Raw genomic sequence first — 9,827 nt, forward strand, 5'->3', positions numbered from 1 at the left:
CGATTGTTTTTTTAAACCTTTTGGTGGGATGTGTCAGGAGTAAGATTTATGAGCCTTTCTTTCTCTTCAGAAAGTGAAAAGAATCCTTCGCCACTGCTATTTTATTCTCTCTCAATAGCTGGGGTAGAAATTCGTCTCGGCCCATTTCCGGAGGCCTAGGCTCGGTGCTGTGCGGTGCTGAACGGCGAGGCCTGAGACCGTCCCGAAACCGTGCACTCCTACTCCTCTTGGCACCACAGAAAGGTTTTGTTTTTTAAACAATAACTTTTTTAAACCCTTACCTGGAGTTGAGGGCTTCTGAATAATCCCGGGCGGGACAGGCCCGTCACCGGCACTGCTCATCGGGAACACGTTTTGTAGAGGGGGGGGGGTCCTTCAACGGGCGTTAGGACCCTCATTAACATATTTAAGGCCTGTTTTAGGCATCTGCCTGGGTCCCCACGAAATTAGCAGTGGAACCAACGCCTGTGCAGATTGGGCGCAAGCCGTCCCACTGCTAAATTGGTATGGATTGCGCCCCTTTTACGCCCGAATAACGGGCACAGCACCTGCCAACTTCTACCCCATAGTCTCTGGGTGTACAAAATCTATCCAAAAACAAAATTTACATTTACATCGGTGGGGGGGGGCGATTTTCGTTTTGGGCGTGGGCGATGGGCAGGGCGATTGCACGGAACACCCCACTGACACCATCGAGAGGCCCGAACCATTTTCACGGTTAATGGGGCCTCACTACAATACTTTCGGCAAGCTGCCAGCGCTCGGCGAGCAGCTCACTGATCGGGGAGAGGGGAGGGGGCTGGAAGAGTCAGGCATCACATCGGTGCACTTTATGATTCAGGTCACGATATAGCACATTGAAAAGAAACATTATTAGTTTTTAAGCAGGTATCCCTCAGTCTTCTCTATCTCTGAGTTGAGGCTGTGAGTCCGGTGTCATGAAACATGACCGTCACTAAATTAGCGATGGGAAGAAAACCTCCGTGCAATGGGAATTGTACACAGTCAGCAAAAGCTCGCTCATTCAGGGCCTCAGCTTAACAGCTCACCCCAAGGACGGCACCTCCAACAGTGCAGCACTCCCTCAGTGTCAGCCTAGACTTTGTGCTGGGGCGTCCGGAGTGGGACTGGAACCCACGACCTCCTGACTTAGGGACGAGAGTGCAACTAAACCAGGTGGTTATGATCCGGCTCGATGTTGTTGATCATGAATGTCACTCCTAACATTTCCCTAGTGCCTACGGGGGTCTAACCATACCATCGGTGGAGGTGATACACTTTGTTTTAATGAATCACAAATTTAACTCGGTGTTCAACATCCCTCCAATTACCATTCCGGAAAAAAAAAACAGCGTGAACATGTAAATGGTGTAAATCACGTCGAGAGAGCTTGGGGCTTTGGTTAGAGTACCAATTATATAATTTGCATACTTTTTAAAAAGAAAATGGTGGCTCGGTGCCAAGAATAGGACTGAAATAGAGTCAGGGAGAACAATTCTTTTGATTAATCAACCATCAAAGCTGTAATGCAGGAAAAACAACTAATTACCGTCCACTGCTGGCCTATTAATAGAAAGTCTTGCCCCGTCCAATGTAATTATCTGTTATTAGAGTTACCAGTATCCCATTTACTGTTCATCTGGCATTTATTACCACTAAACGTTGCGTCAAACACACACACACACAGAGCTATAGTCTTAAACAGAAGTTATCACTTCCATTTTAAATTATCGCAGTTAACGGAGCAAAGTATCGATTCTCGGAAGGGATGTGGAAAAAAATAGAAAGGGGGTTTGGGGATCGGGTGGGGGAAATTAACCCGTGGGACTGCCTCTTTTATTTATTTTTTGTTCACTCGTGCATTGTGCGAACGGTGGTGAGGGCCAGCGGTGGGGGGTGGGGTGGGGGGAGAGACTTGTCAGCAGCTCCCCTGACCTGCTTCCCCCGCTGCTTGGTTACGGTGTGGCGGGCTGTCTGCCTACAGAAAAGCAGCTCCTCTCGGTTTTGTTTCTGCCTTTGTCCTGCCGATGCTGCTGGCTGCCTCTGTTTGCCTACCCTCCCGATATCAAGCCAGATAAGGAGAAAAGCAGCTGTGCGCTGTTGAAATAGCCACACTTCAGGACAATAAGAAAATTACTGTCGGGTGGTGAGGGGGGGGCAAACGTGGAGGGGGGGGGAGTGGGGGGAGTGGGGGGGCGGAGACTGTAACTTTAGTCAATACACAAAGGTCACATGAATTAGTATTCCAGGCCCATTGTTTCCAGTTCCCCGATTCGATTTTATAAGAGTTTCTTCCTTCCAGTGATGTATTCCTGGTGTGGAGATCCTGAGGTGTCTTCAGGTTGCTGTTTCCTTTTAGTTTTCATTTGTGAGGCTTGAAACTTCGCACTAAAAGAAAAAAAAGAAGGAACTTGCATTTATGTAGCGCCTTTCACATCCTCAGGACGTCCCAAAGGTGCCTTACAGCCAATTAAGTACTTTTGAAGTGCAGTCACTGTTGTAATGTAGGAAACGCGGCAGCCGATTTGGGCACAGCAAGATCCCACAAACAGCATAATGATCAGATCATCTGTTTTTTTAAAGATGTTGGTTGAGGGATAAATATTGGCCAGGACACTGGGGAGAACTCCCCAGCTCTTCTTTGAAATAGTGCCACAGGATCTTTTATGTCCAACCGAGAGGGCAGACGGGGCCTCGGTTTGACGACTCATCCAAAAGGCAGCCCCTCCGACAGTGCAGCGCTCCCTCAGCACTGCACTGGGAGTGTCATCCTAGATTATGTGCTAAAAGTCTCTGGAGTGGGGGCTTGAACCCATGACTTTCTGACCCAGAGGTGAGAGTGCTACCCACTGAGCTGAGGCTGGCGCCATTGGGGTTGTAGTGTGGGAGCAACATCATGGCAGCAACATATGGGCTGTCGCGGTTCAAGGAGAAAAGAAAGAAAAGAAGGAACTTGCATTTATATAGCGCCTTTCACGGCCTCAGGACGTCCCAAACTGCTTTACTGTCAATGAAGTACTTGTGAGGCGTCGCCACTGTTGTAATGAAGGAAACGGTGGCAGCCAATGTGCGCACAGCAAGCTCCCACAAACAGCAATGAGAGAATGACCATCACCTCTTTCTCAGGGCAACTAGAGATGGTCAATAAATGCCGGCCTTGCCAGCGTCGCCCACACCTCATCAACAAATATAAACAAATGCTGCCTGCATGAGGCACATGCCCAAAGCTGGCGTCTCTGCCACAATACTTAACCCAACGTGAAAAGAGCTACTGGCAGCCCAGTTATATCCCAGAGTCTGAGACGGGCTTTCTATTTTACATCACTACAGTATAATTTAGATTTAAAGGCACATTCAGGCAGCAGGTGTGAGACCACCTGCATCCTCTTCAGGATCACACCTGCTGCAGTATAACTGCGTTCTGGCACAAATGTCAAGTTTAGAAAGTTACCAAGTGGCCCAATTAACTTGTTAAACTTCATTTAGAATCTTTCTCATGTTAGCAGAGAGTGAAGGGACCAGTCATCATTCCATTAACCCTTAATGGGCATTCAGATAAATTCGCATTAGGAGAAGGCCCTTTTCTCTAATCCAAAACCAGACAGAGTGGAACACTAAAGAATGGATGTAAACATACACAATTGCAAAGTACACCCACGTGCAGAGCCTATGGAAACCCGGGGGGTTACTTTGGGAGGAGGGAGAGACAGAGATACTGACACATGGTAATATAACTGGTATAATGAGATAGAGAGAGCTGCAGGAGGGAGAGAGAGAGAGAGAGTCAAGGGAGGGAAATGGAGAGAATTGAGAAAGCCGAGAGAGAACAAGAGAGAGAGCTGAGGGAGGGAGACAAAGAGAGAGAATTGAGTGAATAAGCGAGACAGCGAGAGAGAGAGAGCGGAGGGAGAGAGAAAGAGAGGGAAGTGAGTGAGGGAGAGAGAGAGAAAGAGAGAGAGAGAGAATTGAGTGAGTGAGGGAGAGAGAAAGAGAGAGAGAATTGAGTGAGTGAGGGAGAGAGAGAGAGAGAGAGAATTGAGTGAGTGAGGGAGAGAGAGAAAGAGAGAGAATTGAGTGAGTGAGGGAGAGAGAGAAAAAGAGAGAGAGAATTGAGTGAGTGAGGGAGAGAGAGAGAAAGAGAGAGAGAGAATTGAGTGAGTGAGAGAGAGACAAAGAGAGAGAGAGAATTGAGTGAGTGAGGGAGAGAGAGAATTGAGTGAGTGAGAGAGAGACAAAGAGAGAGAGAGAATTGAGTGAGTGAGGGAGAAAGAGAGAGAGAGAGAATTGAGTGAGTGAGGGAGAGAGAGAGAATTGAGTGAGTGAGGGAGAGAGAGAGAAAGAGAGAGAGAATTGAGTGAGTGAGGGAGAGAGAGAGAAGAGAGAGAGAGAATTGAGTGAGTGAGGGAGAGAGAGAGAAAGAGAGAGAGCTGAGAGAGGAGGAGAAAGAGAGAGTGGAGTGAGAAAGAGAGAGAGAGAGAGCTGAGGGAGAGAGAGAGAGAAAGAACTGAGGGAAAGAGCCTGAAATACTGACACTCACAATGTTGATAACTGGAACAAGCAGAGAAAGAGAGAGTGAGGGAGAAAAAGCTGAAGAAGAGAGAGAGCAAGATACAGACAGACTTTATGTAAAGGGAGGGATTGAGGGGGGAGACTCTGAGATACTCTATAGTGCATAAAGGCCACCAGCAAAGTGATCCAGGGCCCTCACTTTAAACTGCCGTTTATCCAATTAGCTATTTAGTTATTGTAAACCAAGTGGACACCGGTAATTTAAACCTTTATTTTCACAGCTCAGTTGGATAAAACTATAAACCCAGTTGTTATAAAGTATGGCCACAGATGATCCAGAAAGTCTTTAAAAGCAGGTGATAATGGTGCCCAGAAACAAGAGGCAGCTTGATGAACAAACAACAGCTGTTTGATAAGGACAGCCTCTGACAGCCGCCCAGAAAGCACCAGGTTCAATCCCCAGCCTGTGCTGAACGGACTGATCTCAGCTGGGGGTGAGTATCGCGGACTCTACATTTTGCCGGCCTGAGCTAGGGAGAGGGAACTCAGCCAGGGTTTCCCGTCCCTGATCGCTCTCCGATGACCCCGTGTTGGATATCAAGCGAGGACAGGGTATCAAAGCTCGGCTGTGATGCTCCCTACAGTCGAACAGCCGGCCGACACTCTAACTCGACTCACAAACGAGAAAGGACTACTTGGCCAGGATATTGGAGGAGAGCAGTCAGTGAGGAGTCAGCGTGGTCAGGAGAGGAGGAGAGGGAGGAAATTAAGATTTAAGGTACAGATTTGAGGTAATTGGCAAAAGAGCCAGGGGAGGGGGGGGGAGGGGTGGGAGATGAGGAGAATTTTTTTTAACGCAGCGAGTTGTCCTCATCTGGAATACACTGCCTGAAAGGGCGGTGGAAGCAGATTCAATGGTAACTTTCAAAAGGGAATTGGATAAATACTTGAAAAGGAAAATTTTGGATAGATCGTTCAAAGAGCTGGCACAGGCACGATGGGCCGAACGACCTCCTTCTGTGCTGTAAGATTCTGATTCTATAAGGGATAAAAATGGCAAACAAAAGAAAGAGGAGAAGAAAGAAACCCAAACAAGAATAAGATTCCCCCCCCCACACCCCTTGGTGCACGGGGGCATGGTACTGCTGTTCTATATCGCTATCCCAATCTTATTTTCCCAGGAGCGTCTTAGAGAGCGTTTCCTTGGCCACTGGAGCCTGTAAGTGCCGTGGCCCGTGGTTTCACTTTCCTGCAGGGAATTATTGATGAGGTTCTGGTCCCTCTCAGACATGCTGAATTGTGGACGCCTCCATAAATCTAGCAGGCCCTTGACAGGGCAAATCTTACCGGGCCTACTGCTTCTCAGAGGGGGCCTTGAGTGATATTCCTTCTGTTTCACTTTTCTCATTCAGTGCTGTAGGCCCTCTCATCATCGTACATGATCTGGACGGACCAGACTGCTATCCAGACGCATGTCAATGTGATCTTCCCTCATGCTTTTCTGCGTCGCCCCTCCTTTTATTTCTGTAGAAAGCCCAAGTGTTCGAGGGGAGCCTAATCCATTTGGCGAGTGGTGATTTGGAGAGACCTCCAGGTTGCTCGGGTTACGGCAGAATCCCGCCCATTAAAGGGGCAGAGCTTTCATTGTATGACGAGCATTTTCTAGAATCGTGGAATCATAGAATGATACAGCACAGAAGGAGCCCATTCAGCCCATCGTGCCCGTGCTGGCTCTCTGAATGGGCTATCCAATTAGTCCCACTCCCCCCCCTGCCCTTTGCCCATAACCCTGCAAATTTTCTCCCCTTCAGGTATTGATCGAATTCCCCTTTTGAAAGTGACTATTGAATCTAGATTCTGGAAGTGGAATTATAGCTTTGGCTTGTTTTTAAAAAAAGATTTTCATTTCTGGAACATCATTTCTTTTATGTCTCTCAGGATTTCCTGGAGGTGCAGCAACTGTTCTTATGTGGGTGAAACGGCCATCACTTTCCGCATGGAAAGATAGTTTCAGTGGCCCTGAATTACCTGGAGACTTGTGCCGTTGGAATGTCTACTGTGTCGGGTTTATTTTCCCAGCGCAAGAAGTCACAGGAAATTACGGCGAGCCGCGGGCACCTGTCGGGCCTTCCTCTGGACCAATTTGAGGCCGTCAGGGGCCCTGAGAAAGGTGAGTGAGGGGCAGGATTGACGTGGGGCTGGCAGCGGCCTCCAGCCCTCGGAGAGCTCTGCGCAGCCCCGATTTCCATCGCCCCACCATTGGCGGCCGTGCCTTCAGCTGCCGAGGGCCTAAGCTCTGCAATTCCCACCCTAAACCTCTCCGCCTCTCTCTCCTCCTTTAAGATGTCCCTTAAAATCTACCTCTTTGACCAAGCTTTTGGTCACCTGTCCTAATATCTCCTTATCTGGCCAGGTGTCAAATTTTTGTTTGATAATCGCTCCTGTGAAGCGCCTTGGGATTTACTACGTTAAAGGCACTATAGAAAAGCAAGTTTGTGGAGACCAGAGGTGCACTCCTACCCCTCCTCCTCCTGGCTTCACATTAAGGTGTTGAAAAGAAAAAAAACTTACCTTTCTGTTGGCGGCCTCCAGCAGCCCCTTTAAGGAGCACTGGTTAGGCCGCAGAAGGAACTGTAAAAACTGAGTGGAGCCTGCCCAGTGCATCCTCCACTCAGATTCTGACCAATATCGGAGGGAGGTCCTTAAAACGGTTTCAAAGCCACTTATTCAAGTGGCCTCATGCCTTTTTAAGGCGGCCACAGGGGATGGCGTCGGATGTATTTCAGGTATCCTGGGGGCGCGGGACATAGCCCCACGAAATTGGTCTCTCCAAATCACCACTTTTTGCCTCCATTTCGCGCCCGAGAAACGGGTGAACTGAGGTCCAAATTCTCCCTCTCCCCCCCCCGCCCCCACCACATTTGTTTAATCTGAGACTTTTGAAGTAGCTTCAATTACTAATGTCATCTTCGAAATGAATGGTAAAACAAATAAATCTGTACCTTAGAATGTTTCTGAAAACTGCGTGCAGCAGCCGTGGGTGTGTGTCCATAACCCGAAATAATTTTCAGCGAGTGATTGATTTCAGTACAGTGAAAGGGCTCGAAATTCAGAATTCTATGACTCGAGTGGACCCAATATTGATCTCTTTTAATCGGCTCATTGGTGCAGACGGGGTTAAGCCATTGGCTGCGCCGTTTGTGAGGTCCCTGATTGGCCGTTGTGCCCGCTGAGGCGTATTCAGATTGCTTTTCCAGGAAACTTTGGAGTAAGTTCACCAAGGGGAAGTTCGGGGCACAAAACGGCGGAATTGATGGCGTAAGTCGCAGATCCAGGAAATTCCGGGACGATGTCTCATCACCTCTGTTGGTGCTCCGTCCTCCGCTGGGGTACTTGCTGTTTAATTTCCGCTCCACGATATTTATAGAACGCCACACTTGTACATACGGTGAAACACGTAGGGTTAAAATGGGCTTGTTTTGAGGCTGTGCACTTTGACCGTACTTCCAGAATGCTAATGATTTAAGGGCTATATATGATGACGAGACGTTTTGGGTAAATCAATTCATATTATAGCGTAACTCTGGGTGGACGCAATCTCTGCTTCTCAGGGGTGTTTGTGGCAGCAGAGAGGTATTAGTTCTAGGGCCTGACGGTGGGCCCCAGTGGCTGAGAGAGGCAGGACGACCTCCCTGTGAAGTTGATAGAAGATAGTTTAATGAACTGGCCTGAGAGAGAATGGAGAGGACGGTCCTCGCTGCACAGATGGCTTCTTTGTCACCGGTGACACCTGCCATCTGCTTGTTTGTCTAAATGATGTTGGACGGGGCCAGTGCAGGCTCCCAATCTGCTAAGCTGGCTACAACCAGCCCCAGGTGACCCCCTGACCCCTGTGTCAGACAGGTCCAGAGAGTTTGTTCTTTCTGCTCAGCGTGTTTCTCTTCATGTTTACAGCCTCTCTCTGGCCTCCGAATTGTGGCACAGCTGTCAGTGGTCTCACAGATTGGAGACTTTTGTCAAGCATTCAGCGCGAGGACCCTTCTGCCATGGGACTAACTTATTCAGGGGAAATTTGAGTCCAGGTAATTTCTTTAGACTTTGGGGAAAGAGTTTGTCTCTGTGCTATGTAAACCAAGATAGTAAACAAGTCCTTTATAAACAGATTTATGATTTTGTTAAACATGTATCCCGTTTGAAGCCTTTTCCCTTTGGTGTTTGTAATCCCGCAAACATCCAAAAAAGTTACCAACATCCGGGAGGGAGATTTATAATCAAAGAGAGTGAGACAGATCAGAAATATCGTTTAAACACACGGAGCAGTGTTTATATCTTTTTTAAAAATATGAGTGCGGGACACATTCAAAATAAGGGGTGGCATTTTGTTAAACCGGACTGGATTGAGCCTCGCCAGAAATGAGGTCTGATTGGCATCACTGCCATCTGGGTGAGGGCAAGACTTTGCAGTTGGTTCAGGCTACACAGGTCCCCACACAGAGGTGCTTGTACCTTTACAAGCAAACGTTTTCCTTGTGCAAAGCGATTCAGAGCGCGGCCTCCCTTGGCAGAGGTTGTAGTGCAAGGCAGCAGATGGACTGATCTGAATCTGGTTGAGGTACAGACCCTTCCATCAAGAAGCAAGGCCTCCTCTTCCCTCCACCCCCCTCCCCCCCCCCACCTCCCCCCGCCCCCACACCGGCCTCCATTAGGGTGTCCAATCCTCCAGGATCATCCAGGAGTCTCCAGCAATTAAAGATTAACCTCCAGGACACTGCTGGGGGCGAAACCCAGAAAAGAAATCACAGGGGCATTGAAAAAAAATCATTCTTTCAACACTTTTGTTTATTAGTTATAAAAATGTTGGAGTTGGGAAAAGAAAAGGCTGTTTGACCAACAGTCAAGAGTCATCGAAACGGGTGACTGAGAGTCTGTCCGCTTTCCATTTGGCGTGGGAAGGCATTGGGGCGTGAGAGTGGACATGTCGAGTGAGGGGGAGGGACAATGGGAGGGAGGTGCTCATGTGGTGAAACCTCCTGGAATACATCCAGCCAGAGTTGGCAACCCTACTCCCCCATATTGTCACACAGTGGACGAGGTCCATTCATAGAACCTGTTATCCTAGAGATAAAAAGGTAAACTGCCAGTGCTGGAAATCGGAAACAGAAACAGAAAATGCTGGGAGCCCACAGCATCTAAAGGTGGCCACGTACAGGTCCAGGTTGAATGGGGTCCGTGTGAGGCGGTCACTCCGGCTGTCTGTCTCTCCTCCGGCGTCTCGTCCGTGCCCGGGTGGTCCTGGAGAGGCAGCACGCAGTGTCCGC

The 9,827-nt window shown here is 48.6% G+C and overlaps 1 long non-coding RNA gene across 1 annotated transcript; it reads right to left on the reverse strand.

Annotated features, from left to right (window-relative positions):
- Positions 1-1,627: 1,627 nt before the first annotated feature.
- Positions 1,628-6,067, reverse strand: LOC137324133 (uncharacterized). The gene is made up of 2 exons (XR_010963508.1): positions 5,857-6,067; positions 1,628-2,388 (listed from the first exon to the last, which is right to left on the reverse strand). It is a non-coding gene; the product is annotated as an uncharacterized lncRNA (long non-coding RNA).
- Positions 6,068-9,827: the final 3,760 nt, after the last annotated feature.

The sequence above is a fragment of the Heptranchias perlo genome, chromosome 8 (assembly GCF_035084215.1).
Source record: "Heptranchias perlo isolate sHepPer1 chromosome 8, sHepPer1.hap1, whole genome shotgun sequence".
NCBI lineage: Eukaryota > Metazoa > Chordata > Chondrichthyes > Hexanchiformes > Hexanchidae > Heptranchias > Heptranchias perlo.